Genomic DNA, 21,262 nt, shown 5'->3' on the forward strand with positions numbered 1-21,262 from the left:
GCTTACCTAGCATATATTCAATTATGCCTAACTATATTCTTCATAAGAGAAACTTCAGACTTGGATAGGCACTATTATTAAATTCATTGCTTATGTTCTAAAATTTACAAAACAGACTAAAGATGTAAAACTTTTAATGAAAGCTATATTTCTTTGAATTGGGTGAGTAAAATGCATTGTATGTATCTATTATAAACCATCAATTGACTAGTAAGTTGAAGAAGGTACTTTTAAAATCCACATTTTTAGTTGGGCAGGGAGATACACACCTGGAATCCCAGAGACTCAAGAGGCTGAGCTTAGAGGATCACTAATCTAAAGCCAGCATGACCAACTTGGATACTAGGCTAAAGGTAAAATTATATTTTGCAGACTGAATGTACAACTTGAAGGATTTTGAGGAGAAAAAAACGTGATATTCTTTAAAAAGTGGTGCCTTATATTAATTTTTATAAGAAGAAAAGTATGTCAATGAGAAGACCAATCATGAAGCTATATTTGATTGAAAGAAATTGAAATGCATTTTTAATATTAAGGTTGTATTAGGATAATGTACTGATAAACTTTTCTTCTTCAACTAGAAGTTAACGTACCATGTAGACTTAAGCCTGTAAACGATGAGAAATATTTAAAATTATACAGTGTGAGACAAGCTCCCAGATCCACTATTTACAACTAGAAAATAATATCATGAGGAAGGTTTTGTAAAAATAAATAAATAAATAAATGAGCCAAGGCTTGAGTTAGAGATGAACTCTGGCTATTTACCACTTCCTGTTCTATATTATTTGAACCTAATCCCACCCAATATCTCACCTGCAGATAGTGACAAAAGAATATCAAATATCTTGTTTATAATGAAGAACCCATCAGGTAAGAAACATCCTTTAACCTGTAGACCACAATTAATGAACCCAGGTTGCATGCAATTAAAACAGAGAGCAAGTTTACTTTTCCCTACAAGATCAAAGTATAGTTCTGAGATATAATATTTTCCATAATTTGGTAATGCTGTTATCAAAAGTCTGGCTTTTTAGATTTATTTTGTGTTTCATATATTTTGAGAGGTCAGGGGAGTGAACTATACTATATATTTTTAAGACACTAATAAGATTCTGTAATTCTAAATGTTATCATCCTTTAGTGGTATCAATCAGTTTTAGTAATGACTTTAAAATAGAAATTGTGATTCTTAAAAAGCATTTAAAATATAAGATGTTTTATGAAAATTGTCTTACCCTTCAGCAGACCCTTTGATTTGTTACCATAGGATTTATTTTTTGTCAGTTATTCTATAAGAACCATGGTAGCTTTTTAGTTATGCCCATTACTGATGAAAAAAATCCTTGAATTATTAATGTGGGCCCTTAAATTTTTTCCATTATATTAAATTCAAATGATATTTACCAGACTGATAATAAAATAACAACATGATTGTTTAGTCTCTGTATTTCCAAAAATGTTAGAAAAGCATACATGTCAAAATATTCTTAGTTGTAGGTATTTTTTTGTGTGTGAATCAAAAATGTCTTGTCTTATAAGTACTCTGTGGCTCTAGAACATTGTGGTCTAGAGTGACTTGACAATATCTATGATTTCCAAGGAGGGTAGGCACTCACCACATTTGGCTATTAAGTATTTGAAATGTGATGGGTACAAGTGGGACATTACATTTCTGTATATATATATAATTTTAATTTTAATAGCAACATGAGGCTAGTGCTACCATATTGGACAGTACATTATGGGAGATAGAACTAATGATCACAGCCAGTATAGCCAACTGGTTTGGCCTGGCTTCTGGGCTCCAAAACCACCACTGTAGGTACCTCCAGGGACTATGAGGAGGCATGCAGTGCCCAAAATTGAATTAAATCTTTCTGCTCTTGTGACTATTTATTTTAAAATTAGCCTTTCTTCTCCTTCGACCTACTCTCATTTTCAAAGGCATTTCAATCAATAATTATCCTGTAGTTTGCTTCTTTAAACAAGACAGATAACCTCGAATAAATAACCTGTCTCCATGGTTTCTTAAAGCTAAAGTTTTTAAGCCTTTCTATTCCACCCCCACAGTCACTACCTTTGATCAGTCTATCAGTGTTGGCTTCTTGGAATTATTACTGCAGTTTTCTAACTGGGTTTTCTCTATGTCTGCAGCTCTCTGTCTACCTTCCCTTAACCTTTTTTCAAAACCACTGTTCAATTAATGTTTCCCACATGCAATTCCAATGTTCCTGACTGTTATAAAATCTGCTAGGGCTGTCTTTTATTTTCTGGGAAGAAATGAAAAAAAAAAAAAAAAAGCAAAGTCCTTAGTAAAGCTGCAGATACAATTTTAGGCTCTTGTTCTTTCTTACTACTCTGTGACATTTATTCTATGTGCCCTGAGCACATAATGCTCTCCTGTCATCTTGATCTTGCTACATATTGGATGTCAGGTCTTCCCCTCCTATAAAGCCTAAAATAATTACTATAGACTTTTTGATCTTAGAGCCATCTACCTCCACCTTGAACCACACATACACACACACCCCACAACCACAACACCATTTCGGTTACAAATTGTTTTAGTCAGCTTTTTGCTGCTGTGACTAAAGGATCTGAGCAGCACAATTGTAGAGAAAGAAAAGTTTATTTGAGGGCTTACGGTTTCAGAGGTCTAAGTCCATAGAAGATTGGCTCCATTTCTTGGGACTCAAGGTGAGGTTGAACATCATGGCAGGAGAGGGTGGCGGAGTGAAGCAGGTCACATCACAGTGATCAGGAAACAGAGGGAGACTCCACTGGCCATACACAAAATATGTACCCATAGCCACACCCCCCAATTAACCATTTCTTCCAGGCATACCCCACCTGCCTCCAGTTACCACTCAATTCCATCAGAGATCAATTCACTGATTAGGTTAAACTCTCACAACCCTATCATTTCTTCCCTGAACCTTCTTGCATTGTCTCATATGTGAGCTTCTGGGGGACACCTCACATCTAAATCATAACACCTGTACTCAGAGTGGCTTAAAAAATATCTTCTCCGAAAGTCCTGCTTTAGCACCCAAGGAGGAAGTGGTTGCTCACCTCCACTTCCTAGATGCTATATCTGACTTGTCTCACAGCCCCATCAAAATGGAGATTTTTTTGTCAAATATTCACATTTCTCTAGCTGTGTGTGAGCATCTAGAACACAAGAACTTTTCTCTATATATCTCTAGAGGCTAAGACCATGCACCTCACTTCTCAAGTTGTTAAATCCATGAATAAATGACAAAATAAAAACAGATTAAGGGTGAGCATTTTAGAAATAAAATAAAATTAGAACAATCCAAAGATGAATAAAATTCTGTGTGCATATCCCAAGTTTTCTAGTTTGGGATCCCAAGAAAGTACAAGTTTGGAAAAAAAAAAAAAAAAAAAAAAAAAAAAATATATATATATATTATATATATATATATATATATTGTATGTGTGCCTGTATACATATATTTTTATACATATTCCTATGCATATCATACTTGAATAAACATATTTATATTCGATTTTTTTCTATAAAATATATAAACATTATTTGAAAATGAAAACATACTAAAAACATCTACTAAGAAATAGATTCAAATAAATTTGTCACAATGTTACTTATAAATTATGCAGTCCTGAACTAGTGTTTACCACTTGGTTAATGTATAAGAAAAATGATCATCCTTATGTTCTTGTTTATGATGGCATTTTCTCTGCTCTTTTTCCTTCTCCCTATGCATGATAGGACAGAGAAATAGTATTTCACCAAAAATTTTATGTCATGTTTAGGTTATCACACAAAACTAACACCAGTTAATCCCTTCTCAAAGTCTAAATATTTTATTCACTAATGCCTTTATCTACCAAAGTATAAGAAGCAAAGCTGGATTCCTCAAAATTAAAAGAAAATTAATAATTTATTTTAAATACAGCATATTTTTTAATGATTTATGTTTGGGTATTTTATAATTATAATAATCTTTTTCTATTCTATTGTATAACAATAACAAATTTTGCATTCAGGAAAGATGACACTTTCATTGCCCTGGGAGGTCATTTTAAATCAGAGCTCATTGTAGAGGAGGATTGATAAACAGTTGAACTGTTGAGTCAGGAAAACAGTCAAGAAATAGTACAAGTAAGGAATACAAACCAGAGCACAGTCCAGATTGGACACACACCAGAAATCTATTTGAGTAGATTAAAAAAAAAAAAAAAACAGTAATTGGAAGTGTTTGGAAAATTCAGAATTCAGAAGTTAGCACTTTTGTCTCTAAAAGTTTCAGAGAGATACCTCTGCAAGTGAAGTTTCCACTTACACCTCATATCTTAAATTACTTTAATTCCTGGATGAGCAAAGAGCCTGCAGCATGCTGATATTTCCCTATTCAATTTGGAATAGAGATAATTCTCAAGTAATTACATTAATGTAAAGAAAAGGGACAGATAACCCAGGAGAATGGGTAAAACAAAGTTACTTATGTTCACATTTGAAATAAACATAGGATTAACCACTATGAAAATTACATTGCAGAAGAGTTAAAAATCCATATCATCCTAATTTGTTTACCATTTAAAATCAATTGGTAGAAAGATGCTCCCACCTTTCAACATTAAAATAATTTATTTTTTAAAAACCATTTAACATGCAATGTCAATAAAGATATGAATGGCTTTAAAATGACCATGTAAAAAACATGTTCCTCAATCCAAAATTTGATCAATTATTAAATAATTGCCCATGAGAAACTGAGAATCTGGATAAATAAAATAATCAAAGAGAAAAATCAATGTTTGAAAATGCAGAAAGTGAAATTTAAATACCAAAACTAAGTTAAACACTGCGAAAAATGGAAAGATTTTGTAATGGCTTATTTTCCTTTAATATTAAAATGACTTTACTTAAAAAAAATAAAAACTAAAATAAAGTGATTTGACTTTAATCTGAGAGAATTTGATGGGAAAAATTTTTAAAGTGAATGAATTTTATAAAAACGAAAAATGGCATGGCAGGCTAAATTTTAAGTAATCATATTAAATTTCTCATAAATTTAAGCATCAATGGAATCCTAAATATTGAGATGTTGAAGTTTTTAAAAAGTTATTACATATACATAAACACTTACTGTTATTTCCTTGCAGCAAAAATCTATATCCACAGCAGAATCTGAAGTCATTCACTGTTTAAAAAAAAAATCACAAAACATGAATATATTAATTTAAAACACAATAAATTCTAAATTGCAATAGCTACTAAAACTTTTTTATGTTAATAAAAAGAACTATTATAATATCCTAGTTTTAGTTTATTTTCATGAATGAAAATCTACAAAGTGGAAATTGTTTCTCAGTGTTAACCCATAAGTTAAAAATTACAACTGAGAAAAGAAAATTTTAATTACAGAAAAATACAAAAATATCCTTGTTAAAGAAAACAATGTATTCATTGTTTCCCCATACTTATAGGTAATGTGATGACTGGTTTATAGATACTGAATAATGAATAGCTCAAATTTCATTCTGATTAGAAACTTGTTTCAATGTTTATCCAAAATTCTCTGATTCAACAAATCTTTCTTAATCCATCAAATATGAACATAATAATAAAAAAGATGTCATTAACTTGGAGACACTATTCTGAACAATTAGAGAATATATGATGCAATCCACAGTTAAAATGCACTATTTCACTCAATACTTGATCAATTTACTAAAGAAAAAGATAAATTAGTTATCGTGTGCTTAATGTTGAACAATATCTGAATATTTGACCTAAAGTAGAGAACTTAAATAATTATCTAAAGCACTCAGGCCAAAAGACCAATTTGCAAGAATTACCCAGCTCACTGGGGCAAGAAAGAGGAGTCTCTTTCTTGAGTTATTTCTTAAATGCTAATTTTATTTTTCATGGTTGGAATGTACCAAGCACAGAAAGAAATGACATAATTTGAATTAGACATCTACAATCACAAATGAAATCATCTAAAATATTATAATAAACCAAAGTGTTGTTCTTAAAAATGCCACTTTTATTTCTATGAAAATATGTACACATATACTGTAATTTTAATAAAACTTGATTTATACTTAAGTATTATTTCATTATAACTTTACATTTCCACTCTACCCAGTAATACATTTTATTTTTTTTCCTTTTTTATCCAACATTAAAACTATAAGGCTACTACTGAAATAGTTTTTCCAGTAATATGCTCAATACCAATTTTAAAAGCCAAAAAATTTCCCTGATTTATAAATAAAACTAAAACCTAATATAAAATTGGAAGTGTGTCATTTGTTTAATAAGCCACTTCTTCTATTTGTTCTTTAAGAAACAAAATCTGCTGACATAATGTAACCTGAAAGATTTCTTTTTTAAAATTTTTTTAATATTTATTCTTTAGTTTTTGGTGGACACAACATCTTTATTTTATTTTTATGTGGTGCTGAGGATCGAACCCAGTGCCCTGCACATGCCAGGCGAGCACGCTACCACTTGAGCCACATTCCCAGTCCATGAAAGATTTCTTTATGTATTTCTCTACTGTGCTTAGGTTTTTTTAAAAAATAATAATAATAAACTGAATTCGGGGAAAATCTTAAAGAAAAATTGTTTAAAATTTTCTACAGTAAGTAACCTTAAGAAATGGTTTTCCATCACATAGGGAAAAAGAGATTTTAGGTAATAAGAGTTTTTGGTCAAGGTCAGAGTAAATACTAGTTTAGATGACCAATCATTAAATCTCTTATTTAAAAATTATTTAATAGCAATAAGTTTGAAGTTAAACTTAGAGAATGTGAATAAAATAATAATCAATGCCTTCTGCTCTTTAACATTGTTGCTAGTAAATGGTACATTTTAATATCATTTCCTGTAACTCCCAAGCTTCATTTTTATTAATATAGGACAAGTCCTTAAAATGAATGGTTATAAAATTATTTTTTAATTTTACAATTAACTTTTAATTTTTTATAATATACACAAATGTAATATAATTTTATCTTAAGAGTGAAGCTATCCTAAGGCAAAATATCTTGAGGATTAAAAGAAACCTATTTCCCAGTATAAAAAAATAATTTTCTAACCATAGAAATTGACATATATAACTTTATTTAGAAATAAAAACAGATTCCATTTTAGCTAATTTTTAATTTCTTACCTGTGCAATATATTTTTAGCTTTGCCATACTATTTTTTTTTTTAATTGTCCTACTCGGTAGAAATATTCTAGTATCACCACCCACTGTTTATGTTGTTAAATGCATTTGGAGAGAATAAGGTACTATTACATGGGAGGAAATGGGTCCCTCATCTTTAGATTTAGGCTACATTCAAGGTGGTTGAAGAGATATTAGTCATGGGATAAAAGGCCCACTGTCAATTTCTTTAACATTTCTTTTCTGGTTTTGATTGTGGTTTCTTTTTTCCTGTAGTCAAATGTCCTACTCCGGTACACTCCCTGATAGCACTGCATGTTCTACTATTGATGAGTTTTTAGAAGTTCAAAATATTTCTTTAAATGAAATATTGTTTGGAATTGCTGTGCTAGAAGTTGGGATAGGGATTCCAGAGCTCTGTCCTTTCCTCTTCTTTTATCCTCTCCTTAGCTGTGGTTCAGAAGCCACCTCCACAAATCCTCTAGGTTTTAAGGATTTAAACTCCACTTCTCCATTTACACACTCTTTCATTTTAAAAAACAGTGGGGGGGAAAAGACATGAAGACTTATAAGTTTACTTGTAAAGAAAGAAGAAATGCAAGAGAAGAAACAATGTGCAGGATTTGGTGAGAATAAAGGAAATAGAAGGGAAAAAAATGGTATTTCTGCCAAAGTTTGCAATGTGTGAGCCAAAGTAGTAACAAAATGTCTGGAAGACAGCCCTGAAAGAAAGGTTCTTAAAAGAAAAGAAATCCTACACATAAACAAAATTGTGCTAACAATATCTTATTTTTCCCAGATGCATATGTAAGTTAAATATCTGATTTCCTGATACTTTAGGTGAATTACATAATCCATGTTTCAGGCTGAGAAAGATTTCGAAAATCAAAAATCTGAGAAAGATTTTCGAAAATCAAAAAAATAAAATACACTCTCACTTGTAAGCAATAAAGGCAGTATGCTAATTGCCTTAAGATTCTGCCACACATTAAATTACAGAGGTGATGTACTTTAGGAACTGAGTTAAAAAGTAGAACTCTGTTCCTTAAAATGTGGGCCTGGATAATGTCATTACCCTTTTGGCATTCCCTTTATTGTTAAACCAACCAACATCTAATTACATTTAGAAGGAAAAAAATGAAAAAAAAAGTAAACAAACAAACAAACAAAAAATTAAACAAACAAAAAACAACCCCCCCCCCAAAAGCACCCTCATATTTAAGTTAGTAAGATAGTATTCACACCCAAAAGCCTGAAGAGTTTGCACAAGGATTTTGGCTTACTTCAATGTCAATTCTCTTCTTTCTAATGTTTAGAAGCTCAGCACCAGACCCTAGTTTCTAGCCTGCCAAAAGGCATGCTGGTTTCTTGGTATGGTTTTCCAGCTCTTTTGCTATTAGTGCATAATTTGACAGTATGCTGCCACGGTAACAGAATTCATTAAGGGCTTTCAGTTTTGTTCTGCCAATGAGGATTGTTGGCTGCATGTAGTGCTGGCCTCTGAAGATTGATCCATAATATTTGTCTTATAAAGCCTTGTCATCTCATGGCATGACTGATGCTACAAAATAATCCATAATGAGCCAGGTTCTCCCAGCATGAGCTACTCCCTAAGGGTAAGTTAGGCACTACTGGAAAGCACATTACCTTCTTTATCATCAAACTTGGGTGCTTAAAATAGACTGAATGAAAGTGGGTAAATTATGCAACCCCATCTTGCACCATTTGGGTTAGGGAGTGGATTAGGACTGTAATCCTTAATATTCATTTGCTGCAATATCTCATTGTAGGGAAAAAAAAAAGACTTTCAGCTTTTGACACTTTTCTTTGTAGTCATTTTCACAGTCAAGATTTTCTGGGAATAACTATGGGGTTGATTCAGTAAAGGAAAAAATCTTATTATTTTTAACCAATATTTTTGCATATGATTTCCATGAAAAATTTAACATACCTTTTGTTATTTTCAACTATATTTTAATACTGCATAATTACATTTCGTCCACATGTTCTGCCTTTAGCTATTAAATTGCTTATTAATCTTTTTTGTAGTGTTCAATAGTGACAGTTTAAAAATCCTGTGAAATCCTTTTATGCAAATGAGGCCAAAGTAATTAAGTTAATCTCTTTGGGGATTGGTTGGCGCCAGATTGAAGAACTAACCTAGCCATGTATTCTTTCCCGTGATAGGAGTGAATCAAGGCAAGTATACCGGAAAATAAATCATTAGTATTAAGTGCTCTTGTACTGAATGAAGAGAAAGAGATGTATAATTTTTATATAGGGCAGTAATTCTCAATTAGGGCTAATTTTGCTCCTCAGGGGACATTTGGCAATGTCTGGTCACATTTTTTGTTGTTATAAAGATGGGGTGCTATTGACCTCCAGTGGACAGAGGCCAGAGATACTACTGGACATCCTATAATGCACAGAAAAGCCTTGTACCACTCTACATACATGCAAAGTGATCTGGTATACAATATCAATAATGTTGAGGTTGGGACACTGGTTTATAGTAGACTGAAAAAAAAGGGGAGAGTGTAAGCCATATTTGTCTTCTTGTTAACTTGGCTCATAGGGCAAAGAGCGTGAAGTTAATCTGGGAAGCCTCAGGCTTTGAGAAGGGCAAGATCTCAGGAGTTCATTGAAATAAATACATTGATTCCTTCCAGTAGTTGGAGAAAGGGGACCCCCAATACCACCACTGTCTTTGGATGCAGGTGTTTCAATAGAACTTTGAAAGTGTAAGCCACAAACAAAAACACCACCAGGTGAAAGGACAGACTTGTAGTACAGAAAGGAGAAGAATGCATGACTCTGTGTGCTATTGATTTGTTTTGCTGTTTTTGTCCACAGTCATTTCTCAACATTTTTCCCCCCTTAACTTACTACTTTTGTTATATTAGGCTGTGATGTAGAATTATTTTAATATTTTCAGTAAAGCACTAAATTACTTACATCATCATTTTCTGGGCATCTTCATGAATTCTTATAATATTTCACACTAAAAAAGTGTCCAGCATTTATATACCTATACACAAACACATACGTGCATGTACATACACATATGTAATATACATACATACATACACACATATAGATATTTCACTTAATTGAGTTCTTCTCTTAATCCAAAAGGATGTAATTTTGCCCTAAGCATCATTAATGATACAAGGATAGAAATTTTAAAAAATAAGGCCTCTCTCCTGCTAAAACAGTGTATGTAAAATAAAAGTATTATGTTGTATTCCCCATTCAGCTAACATTACTGTCTCAAAATTCCTCCTCCTTCCTTTTACGTCTCCACTCATTTTATTTATTCTTCTTTCCTAATTCCAACCACATTTACTAAATGACTGACTTGTGCTAAATTGCTAAAACACAAAAACAAATGAGGTATGATCCTTGTCTACCAGGCATGAAAGTGGATATGAACAGAATGCAGTTGTACCAGCCAAGAGAGTGCAGTAATCAAGTCTGTCAAATATACTTAGCAGAACAGGTTCCTGTTTTTCTTTAAGAATGTGTTTAGTTAGGTCTGATGCATGTTTTTGTGTTTGATCTTGTTATGTTTCTGATTGCTTCATTTTGTACAATGTTGATTCTTAGGTAATACACTTCAACTATATGAACAATGGTTGTAGTATTTGAGGGGAATCCTGCCCATACAAATTCAGAGTTTTATATGACTTATAGTTTATAGACACTATCAAAAAGCATGACAAACAATATTTGTAACAAGAGTCTAACAATTTAAGCAAAAGAAGCATCAGTTGAGAGTCATCATCTTCAACCTTCAAGATCAAAGATACAGATCTGGGTGAAATGCCCAACTCCTACAAACACCAAAACAAGAAGAAGAACAAATAACCAAGAGAATGTTCAAAAGTACTTTTTATTTTTTTTTAAAAATTGATACTTTACTATTACAATGCTTTAACTGGGGACATATTATTTTGTTTTGAAGTTTGAAAAATATATCAAATAAAAGGTTGAGTAACTTCTAGTGCCTCTGAAGATAATCAACCTTTGTTTATGCTGTCTTTTCTGTAGCCTGCTATAGTGACAGGTTAAAAATCCTGTGAAATCCTTTTAAGCTAATGAAGCCAAAGTAATTGGGTCAATCCCCTTGGGGATTGTCTGGCTCCAGATTGAAGAAATAAACTATCTAGGATTCTTTCTTTTGGTACTAGTCAGAGAATAAAAGTGAATATTTACTGAATGCCTGTCCTGTGCTAAATTACAAAAACACAAAATAAACAAGGTGTGAGCCTTATACACCAGAATTGGAAAGCAGGCAGGAAGAGAATATATTGACTAAGAAAGTGCAGTAATCAAGCCTGTCAAATAGATTTAACAACAGAACAATTCGTTTTTACCTATACAATTTTGTTTAGGGTTGATAAGGGATATTTCCCATCATTCTGAATTTTGTTCTAATAAACTATACACAACATATTTGTGTCTCCTATTTTTCTATAGTTATATTTTAAATAGTTGATTTTATTGATGATATTTTACAAAATCCTAAAAGTGGTATAAGGTTCTGATTCACTGCAATCAGAAATGGATAATTGCAAGTAGTCACTAAGATTATTTTTAACTGCTACAAAATAATAGTAGGGAAACTATTAGGTTAATGTAATTTTGTAAGTATGATTTTTAATATTTGTTTTATCTTTATAAAAATGAATGAATATTTGAAAATGTATATATATATATATATATATATATATATACACTCTGCAAATTCAAAATAAAACTAAACTACAATGAACAACAAAGGAACTTTGAAACATTTTTAATACTCTAAAAGCTATTTTACCTGATAAAATAAATGTAGAGATTTGTCACAAAAATAAAACTTTAACATAATACAGAAGAATAATAACAAAGTTGGAGGGCTGACACCTCTTGACTTTACGACTTACCATTACGCTACAATCGTCAAGACAGTGTGGTATAGAGAAAGAATAGACAAATAGATCAATGAGATGAAATGAAAGGCCAGAAATAGACACACATAAATATAGTTAACTGATCTTTGAAAGGAACAAGGGCAATACTATGGAGAAAATATTTTTTTTTCAATAAATGGGGTTGTAACACCTAGATATCCACATAAAAAACTAAAAATAATTTTTTAAAAATCTAGAAACAGAACTTATACCTTTCATAAATATTCACTCAAAATGAATCACAGACATCAATGTAAAATGCAGATAAATGTCCTACACAACATAGGAGGAAATCTAGATAGCCTTGGTTTTGGCTATGACTTTTTGATTCAACACTGAAGGCACAATCCATGAATGAAAGCTGGATTTCACAAAAAGTTAGAACTTCTGCTCTGCATGAAACACTGGCAAGAAATGGAAAGAGTAGCTACATCCTGAAATAAAATATTTGCAAAAGGCCTATCAATAAAGGGTTGTTACCCAAAATATACAACATGAACTCTGAAACTCTAATATAAGAAAAAATTCAAATTAAAACATGGACAAAGACTTTAACAGACCTCTCACCTAAGAAGATGTAGAGATGACAAATAAGAATGTGTTGTGAACAGATGTTCCATATCACATGTTATCAAGGAAAGGCATATTAACACAACAATGAGATATCAATACCTATCAATCAGAATAGATAAAATCCAAAACAACACTACAAAAACCTGACAAGAAGACAGAACAACAGAAACTCATCGCTGGCAGGAATGAAAAATGGGACAGCCAATTGGAAAATCAGACTGCTTGTTTCTTAGAAAACTATATATACTTTTACTATTTAATCCAGCAATCATGTTTCTTTATTTACACAAAAGAGTTGGAAATTTAGCATAAATAAATAAACCAATTCAGCAATACTTATAGAAACTTTATTCTTAATTGACGAAATTTGGAAACAACAAGATGCCCTTTTATAGATGAATGCATAAACAAACTGTGATAAATCCAAATAGCAGAATATTTCACAGCCTTAAAAAATGTATTATTATGAAGTTATGTAAAGATATTAATAAATCATGAATTCTTACAAGTAATTGAAAGAAACCAATCTGAAAAGTTTGCATATTGTCCAATTCCAAGTATAGAACATTCTGGAAAAGGTAAAATTATGAAAACAGTAAAAAGATCAATGGTTGCCAAGGGCTATGGGGAGGGAGGGATAAATATGTAAAACAAAAAGACTATGTTTTATAATGCCATAATGGTGGATACATATCATCATACATTTGTTTAAACCCATAGGCTGTACAACACCTAGAGTGAACCCTAATATAAGCTATGGACTTTGGATAATAATGATGCATTATTGTAGGTTCACTGATTGTAACAAATATTATGGGGATTGGTGGGTGGATGTTGATCATGTTGGAGGCCATACTTGGGTCCGGAGGTATGCAAAGAATTTCTATACTTTCTACTTACTTTTTCTATGAACCTAAATCTACTTTTAAAAATATAGTCTATTAAAAAAAATGAAGCTTGAAGAAATGAAAAAGTTCATAGTATTGCTTGGTATATTTTTGAATAATGGCCTTATTTCTCCTCTAGAGATATTAATCTAATTTTAAAGTATTAAAAGATTTAAAATGATAGTGGCTAGTACTCTGACAATATCAGTCACATAATTATCTATGAAATGAACTCTAGTTTAATACAGAATAATTAGTAATAAATTTAAGCAAAATAGAAAAATGTGAATTTATAAAATTTAATATAAAATAGCATAGTAATTTTATTCTAAGAAAAAAGAAAAACTGTCTTTTACTTGAAAATGTCAAAAAGAAAAAACCTTAATACCTGCCAATAACATTTTATTAATGAGGTAATTTAAGAATGTGGAGAACCAAATCAAATGAGGCTTGAATGGTCCATGCTATTTGGTGATCATCATCAGTATTCATCAGGAAGATACTATGGTGATACACTAATTATTAGACTCCAGAGTAATACTCAGGTTTTCATTCCTATTCTGATGCTTCCCATCTTTACAAATTTAGGCAAAATCACCTCTAACATCTCCAATGTACACAAGATTATAATATAGAAATTAAACTTCTCCCGAGTTAATATGGTTGTTCTGGAGATTAAATAAGAAAATAATAGTAAATCACTTTGAACAGGTCTCATCACAGAGTCAGTATGTGATGAATTCAATCAGTGTTAAAAATATATTTTTTAAAATATATTTTTTAATCATGAAAATATGGAGGGGAAAAAATAGAAGAATATAAAAGGGAAGCAGGCCCAGCACCCCTCAGCACCATACTTACAAAGCAGGACAACTGTTCCTCAACAAGGTGGGTGACCAAAGAACTTCACTGAAACACAATACTGAACTGTAAAAAAAAAAAAAAATTGCTAGTGCTACAGAAAGTCAGTAACTTGAGCATAAGAAATAATACGTTAGAGAGGCACCAGCTCTGGCCTCAAGAGAAGGAGATAAAGAAATTTAAAAGAGAAAAATAAACATGGGGAAATCTAAGGATTACCAAGGAAGGCTGATTCTAAAGGACACAGAGTTAGTAAGTTAATAAACTCATTGAAAACAAAGCCAAAGTGTTCTGCTGGGTGAAAGCATTCTGTGGGGGGCGGTGAGCCATAGGCAAGCCTGGTGCAGAAAGCACTGCAAGTGCAGAACACTCTGGCAGGAGAGGAAAACATTCCCAGGCACTAAAAGCTGTCCCCACACAGCTTGTGCTGCTGGGAACAGAGACAGAAGACTGGGAACTTAAAAAGGAAGTCACCAGTAGCCAAAAAAAAAAAAAAATCCCATAGGGTCCTGAATCAGAGAGACTAAAAGAAGCACAAACAACATTTTACCTGGACCATTCAGCCTCTCCATGCCAAGGGAAAAAAACTCTAGTAGCTGACATCCCATGTGTGCTATTGCAAAGACGCTCACAGCTACACAAGCACATCTTCTGCACTACAAGGTGGACATCCTGGTAATTCCCATCCATAGTGGTAAAGGCAAAACCTGTGGAGGCTTAGTCCCTATGCCCTAAAGTGGATTTTCCTGAAAGCCCCAGAAATTCAAAAGCCAAGGAAAGATAGGAAGTTCCACACCAAAAGGGGATGTGGACCAAATCTCAAATACCCACCAACATAGTTCCCAAACTCACTTAAATCCAAACCCAAGCAACTGGAAATGGCAATCTAGAATTTGACATTACCACTGCTACAGGATTTCAGAATTCATCAGCACTCTCCAGTCAATCACATCCAATGCTGAGAGATTGAAAGCTGAGAGCTACCCAGCTAGCAGGTAGGTGATGAATACAATGACAGCAGCCAAAAATACAGAACCAGAAGTAAATACAAAGACAGAAAATCCATCCCTGCCAAAAGATTTAACTACTCCAGCAGAAAAAAAAAAGCCCTCTATCTCTCATTAAGACTTTTCTTTTTTCTTCTTATCTTTTTTCTCCATACTTTTTTCTCCATTTTTTTTTCTTTTTTAAAATGTTAACATTTAAAAAATGAAATGAAACAAATGAAACAAATTTCATTGTATTGTATTATGCTTCACGTTTTTTCATGATGCATGACTTTGTGTGTATGTTTGTACACGTGTGCTTGTGCCTGCCCCCCAGTTTGTGAACAGGTTTGAGTACATACCTGTTTGAGTGTGTGTATGTGTGTGTGTATGATCATATGATTTCACTTACACATAAATATCTTTCTCTTGCATGTGTTAATTATTTAGCCTATATTAGATTTAGGTAGGATACTATTATACATGGTTTCAAGTTTCCTTTTTTAATTTGTTCTTTTTAGTTATATGCACAGTAGAATATGTTTTGACATATCATACAGACATGAAGTATAACATCACATTCTTGTGGTCGTACATGATGTGGAGTTATACTGGTTATATAATTATATATGAACATGGGAAAGTTATATCTGATTAATTCTACTGTGTTTCCCATTCCCATCCCCCTTCCCTTCGCTCCATTACCCCTGTCCAATCCAGGGGTTCAAGTTGTTTTGACTTTTGCTTGTTTGTTTGTACCTACGATCTGGGACCTCCTTTCTCCCCTTCTTTACTCTCCTGCCTGTATCAGCCAAAATTTCTTGTTTTCTCCTCTATTCTTTGTGTTTCTCATTACTTTCAGTTAACTTTTTATTCCTTCTTCTTTATATCGAACATCTGCTCCCTATCTCCAGACTCTCCTCTGATCAGTTTTTCAAACACTTCAAAATTTCTCTTGCCTTCCTACCCTATTTTCTCTTACTTGAGAAACTTAATCCCACTAAATAATAGAAATTATGTACATTATGTAATTCATACCCCATTCAAATTGTTGTGTTTATTAATATAGTAGATGACATAGTAGAAAACTTCTGTCAAACTCTTTATCTAGTTCATGGTTATTATTGGTCATATTGTTGATAAATGCTTACCCAACATTCCTGTATAGTCAAAATAGACTTCTATATCACATTTATCTTAAGGCTGTACATCTGCCACTGACATTAGTGCTATTCTTGGCTCCTCCTGTCTCTAATAGAGGCTGGAAAGGAGATTAAAACACTTAAAGATAACAAAGTAGAGATCCTGCTGCCCAGAAATACTCAATCTTAAGTAACAATGAATCTCATCCTACACAAAATCTAGCCCAACCTGAACCTTAACATTACTCCAACTCAAAGAATTGAAGAGATAAAAGCCTATAAACAATAGCCAGGATCTGAGGAGGAACAATCAGAGAAGGATCTCAGGTCCCATTCCTTGACATCAATATATCAACAAAAAAGAGAAGTCCCAGAACAAATAAAATAATTACACATGAAAGAAAACACTTAAAAAAGAGAAATGATTGTAGGCATAGTGGTGCACGCCTGTAATCCCAGAGGCTGAAGGCTGAGGCAGAAAGACAGCAAGTTCAAAGCCAGCCTTAGCAAAAGTGAGGCACAAGCAACTCAGTGAGACCCTGTCTCTAAATAAAATACAAAATAGGGCTGGGGATGTGACTAAGTGGTTGAATGTCCCCAAGTTCAATCCCTGGTACCACCACCCCCCCCCAAAAAAAAAGAAGAGAGAGAGAGAGAGAAATGGTAATCCATCTTAATTGATGTGCAGCAAATCCAAGATAAACAGGCCAAAAATTCTTCCCCTCAAATTCACAATCCTCAAAAAAAGTATCTCAATGATATTGAAGTAGATGAAATCACAAAGAGTATAAAAAAAAACTGATTGTTAAAATGTTTAATGAACTAAAAGAAGACCTAAAGGAATAAATGAAGAGAGCAATACAAGGGACTAAAGGCTATCAATAAAGAAATAAAAACAGTGAAAAGAAACCAATCATAACATCCTAGAAACGAAAGATAAAAATATATCAAATTAAAAATTCACTTGGAAAAAAAATTCACTTGAATTGGGTGTGGTGGTAGTCAAAATGCCTAACACAAAAAATTGGGAAAGAATATTAAAATCTGCAGAAAACATTAGGTTACATTTAGAGGAAAGCAATAAGGCTTATTTATCATTTCAGGCCCTAAAATAGAGAAAGGCCTGAAATGTGACATTCCTATCTCTAAAAGAAAACAAGTGCCAGTCAAATTTACTATACCAAGCAAAGGTCAGTTTCAAGTTCAAGGTGGAAATAAAAACTTTCCATGACAAGAAATGAAATAATTTATGGCCACAAAGCCAGCACTACAAAGAATACTCAAATTGCACAGAGGAACTCAAAATCAAATTTCAAACCTCCCAAATGCAGGAAGATCAACAGACAAATAATCTACTAAAATAATCTACTAAATGAGAATCAAGACAGTATTAAATATAGCAAAAAATCAAAATGACAGGAAACCATATACACACATACATGCCAACATTGAACATTAATGGTCTCAACTCCCTAATTAACTCCCTAATACAGATTAGCAGAATGGATCAAAAAATAAGATCTAACTATATGCTGTTTATAAGAGACTTGTTTTATAGACAAAGACACCCACAGATTGAAGGTAAAAGGATGGGAAAATATGTAAAAAACGTAAAATGTAAATGGACTTCAAAAACTAGCAGGTGTAGCTATTCTCATACCTGGCAGATTGGAAGCAAAAATTAACCAGAAGAGACAAAATAGGTCAATATATTTTGGTAAAGGGAAAAAAAAACAACAAGAAGATATAATGATAGTAAATAGTTATACCCCAAATATCAGCACACCCAATTACATTAAAAAAATCCATGATATTAACTCTCAGGCCCAATATAATAATAATAGATGATTTCAACATACTCTTATCACCAATAGACAGGTCATCAAAATAAAAAATTAATATAGATATTTTCATCTTAAATAAACTATAAGTCAAATGGACCTAACAGAACTGATATGTCTTTCTCAAATTATTCTGTGAAACTGAAAGGGAGGGAACACATACAGATACATTCTATGAAGTCAGTATAACTCTGATACCTAAAGGAGACAAAGATGCATCTGGGAAAGAAAATTACAGATCAATATCCATGATGAATATAGATACAAAAGTCCTTAATAAAATATTATCTAACTGCATTCAAAAAAGCATAAAGAATATAATTCACCATGATCAAGTGTGTTACATTCCAGGGATGCAAGTTTGTTTCAACATACACAAATCAAAAAATGCAATTCACCACTTAAACCGAATTAAGTTTAAAAATCACAGGATCATCTCAGCTGGTACAGAAAAGACCTTTGATAAAATCCAAAGCCCATAAATCCAAAGCTAACGTCACACTGATGGAGAAAAACTAAAAATATTTCATCAAAAGCAGGAACAAAGCCAGGTGCGTTGGTGCACACCTGTAAATCCAGGGACTTGGGAGGCTGAGGCAGGAGGATCATGAGTTCAAACTTAGCCTCAGCAAGTCAGCAAGACCCTGTCTCTAATAAAAGTGCTGGAGATATGGCTTGGTGGTTAAGTACCACTGGGTTCAATCCCTGGTACCACAAAAAAAAAAAAAAAAGGAACAAGGAACAAGACAGGCTGTCCATTCTCACCACTACTATTTGATACAGAATACAGTCCTTGAAACATTAGCCAGAAAGACCAGGCAAGAGACAAAAATTGAAGAGATAAAAATCGAAGGGCTAAAGATAGGGGGAAAAAGGAATCTAACTATCTCTATTTGCTTATGACATGATTATCTATCTAGAAGACCCAAAAAATTCCTTCAGAAGACTTTGGGGTTTATAAATGAATTCAACAATATGGCAGTCTATAAGATCAACACCCATAAATTAATAATCTTTCTATACTCCAACAATGATTCATTCAGGAAAAAAATCACATTCCCAACAACATAAAATAAGCAAACAAACAAACAAATAACTTGAGAATTATTTAAATAAATAAACAAATAAATAACTTGAGAATTAATTTGGCCAAGGAGGTGAATGAGTTCCACAGTGAATACTACAGAACACTGAAGAAAGAAATTGAAGAGGAACTTAGAAAATGAAAAGGTCTCCAATGTTCTGGGAAAGGCAGAATTAATATTGCAAAAATTACCTTAGTATCAAAAGCAATATACAGATCAATGCCATTCCCATCATGCTATCAATGACATTCTTCACAGAATTACAAAAAAATAAAAAGCCCTTATATTGGTTTTGACAAATAAGAGCTCTAGAATAGCCAATGTAATACTGAGAAGAAAAATTGAAGATGGAGGCATCACAATACCTATTTTGGAGTTATACTACAGATCTTTAGTAACAAAAACAGCATCAAAATTGACATAAATATTAATGGAATAGAATACAAGACACAGAGACAAACGCACATACTTACAACCATTGGATACTTGACAGGGGTGCCAAAAATATATCTTGAAGAAAAGACAGCCTTTTTTAACAAATGGTGCTGGAAAACCTAGATCACTGTATATAGAAAAAGGAAACTGGATTCCTATTTCTTAAGTTACACAAAAATCAAACTGAAATAGATCAAGGGCTTAGAAATTAGACCAGAAGCCTTTAAACTGCTAGAAGAAAACATAGGGTTAACACTCCATTGTATTTGTACTGGCACTGACTTCCTTAACAAGACATCCAAAGTGCAAGAAATAAAACCAAGAGTCTATCAGTGGGATGCCATGAAACCAAAAAGTTGCATAGCAAAGGAAACTATTAAGAATGTAAAGAGACAGACTACAGAATGGGAGATAAATATTTTCCAGCTATTCCCCTGTTAGTGGATTAATATCCAGTGTATATAAAGAACTAAAAAAAATGTAACACTAAAAAAACTAATGACCAAATAAAAAACAAACAGACAATAAATGGGTAAAAGAACTAAAAAGAAACTTCTTAAAAGAAGAAGCACAAATAGTTCACAGATATATGAAAAATGTTCAACATCTTTAGCAATCTGAGAAATGAAAACAAAACTACTTGGATTTCATCTTACTCCAGTCAGAGTGGCAAGGATCAAGAATACAAACAACAATAAATTCTGGCACCAAATTTATTGGGACAAAGGTACACTTGTACCATGTTGGTGGGACTGCAGACAAGTAAAACCACTCTGGAAAACTGTATGGAGATTCCTCAAAATTAAGCATGTATATTTTTATCAAAACAAATTCTACTGTCGTGTAAAACTAAAAAGAATTTTAAAAAGAATTAGGAGTGAAGCCACTGTATGACCCAGTGGTATTTTCCCCAAAACTAAAATCAGCATATTATAGCAATATAGCCACCTCAATGTTTATAGAAGCACAATTCACAATTCACAATAGCTAAATTATGGGATCAATCCAGGTGCCCATCAATAGATGAATAGATTAAGAAATTATGGAATATATACATGATCTATTTCTATTCAGCCATTAAGAATTAAATTATGGCATTTGTTTATAAGTAGATGGAAATAGATAATATAACTCTAAGTTAAATAAGCCAGACTCAGAAAAACAAAGATCAAACATTATTCCTCATATGGGGAAGCTAGAGTAAAGGGAAAGGAGGAGGGAAGGGTAGGGTAAAATCAAGATAAAGTAAAGATGGGTGTTGTAGAAGGAGATTGAGAGGTGGAGTGGAGGGGTGGGATATTGGAGAAAATGAAGAATTAGTTCTGAA

General features: G+C 32.6%; 1 protein-coding gene across 14 annotated transcripts in view; it reads right to left on the reverse strand.

The window, feature by feature from the left end:
* The window catches only part of Tenm3 (teneurin transmembrane protein 3), a 2,500,614-nt gene that overhangs the window by 1,758,184 nt on the left and 721,168 nt on the right, over window positions 1–21,262 (reverse strand). For all 14 annotated transcript variants that reach the window (XM_058571207.1, XM_058571205.1, XM_058571204.1 and 11 more), the window contains exon 5: window positions 5,139–5,192. The gene's annotated coding sequence lies outside the window, so the exon portion shown is untranslated. The remainder of the gene's footprint in view (window positions 1–5,138; window positions 5,193–21,262) is intronic.

This window comes from Marmota monax, unplaced genomic scaffold (genome assembly GCF_021218885.2).
Source record: "Marmota monax isolate L192 unplaced genomic scaffold, Marmota_monax_Labrador192_F-V1.1 WCK01_AAM20220418_F8-fsc00113, whole genome shotgun sequence".
Classification (NCBI taxonomy): domain Eukaryota; kingdom Metazoa; phylum Chordata; class Mammalia; order Rodentia; family Sciuridae; genus Marmota; species Marmota monax.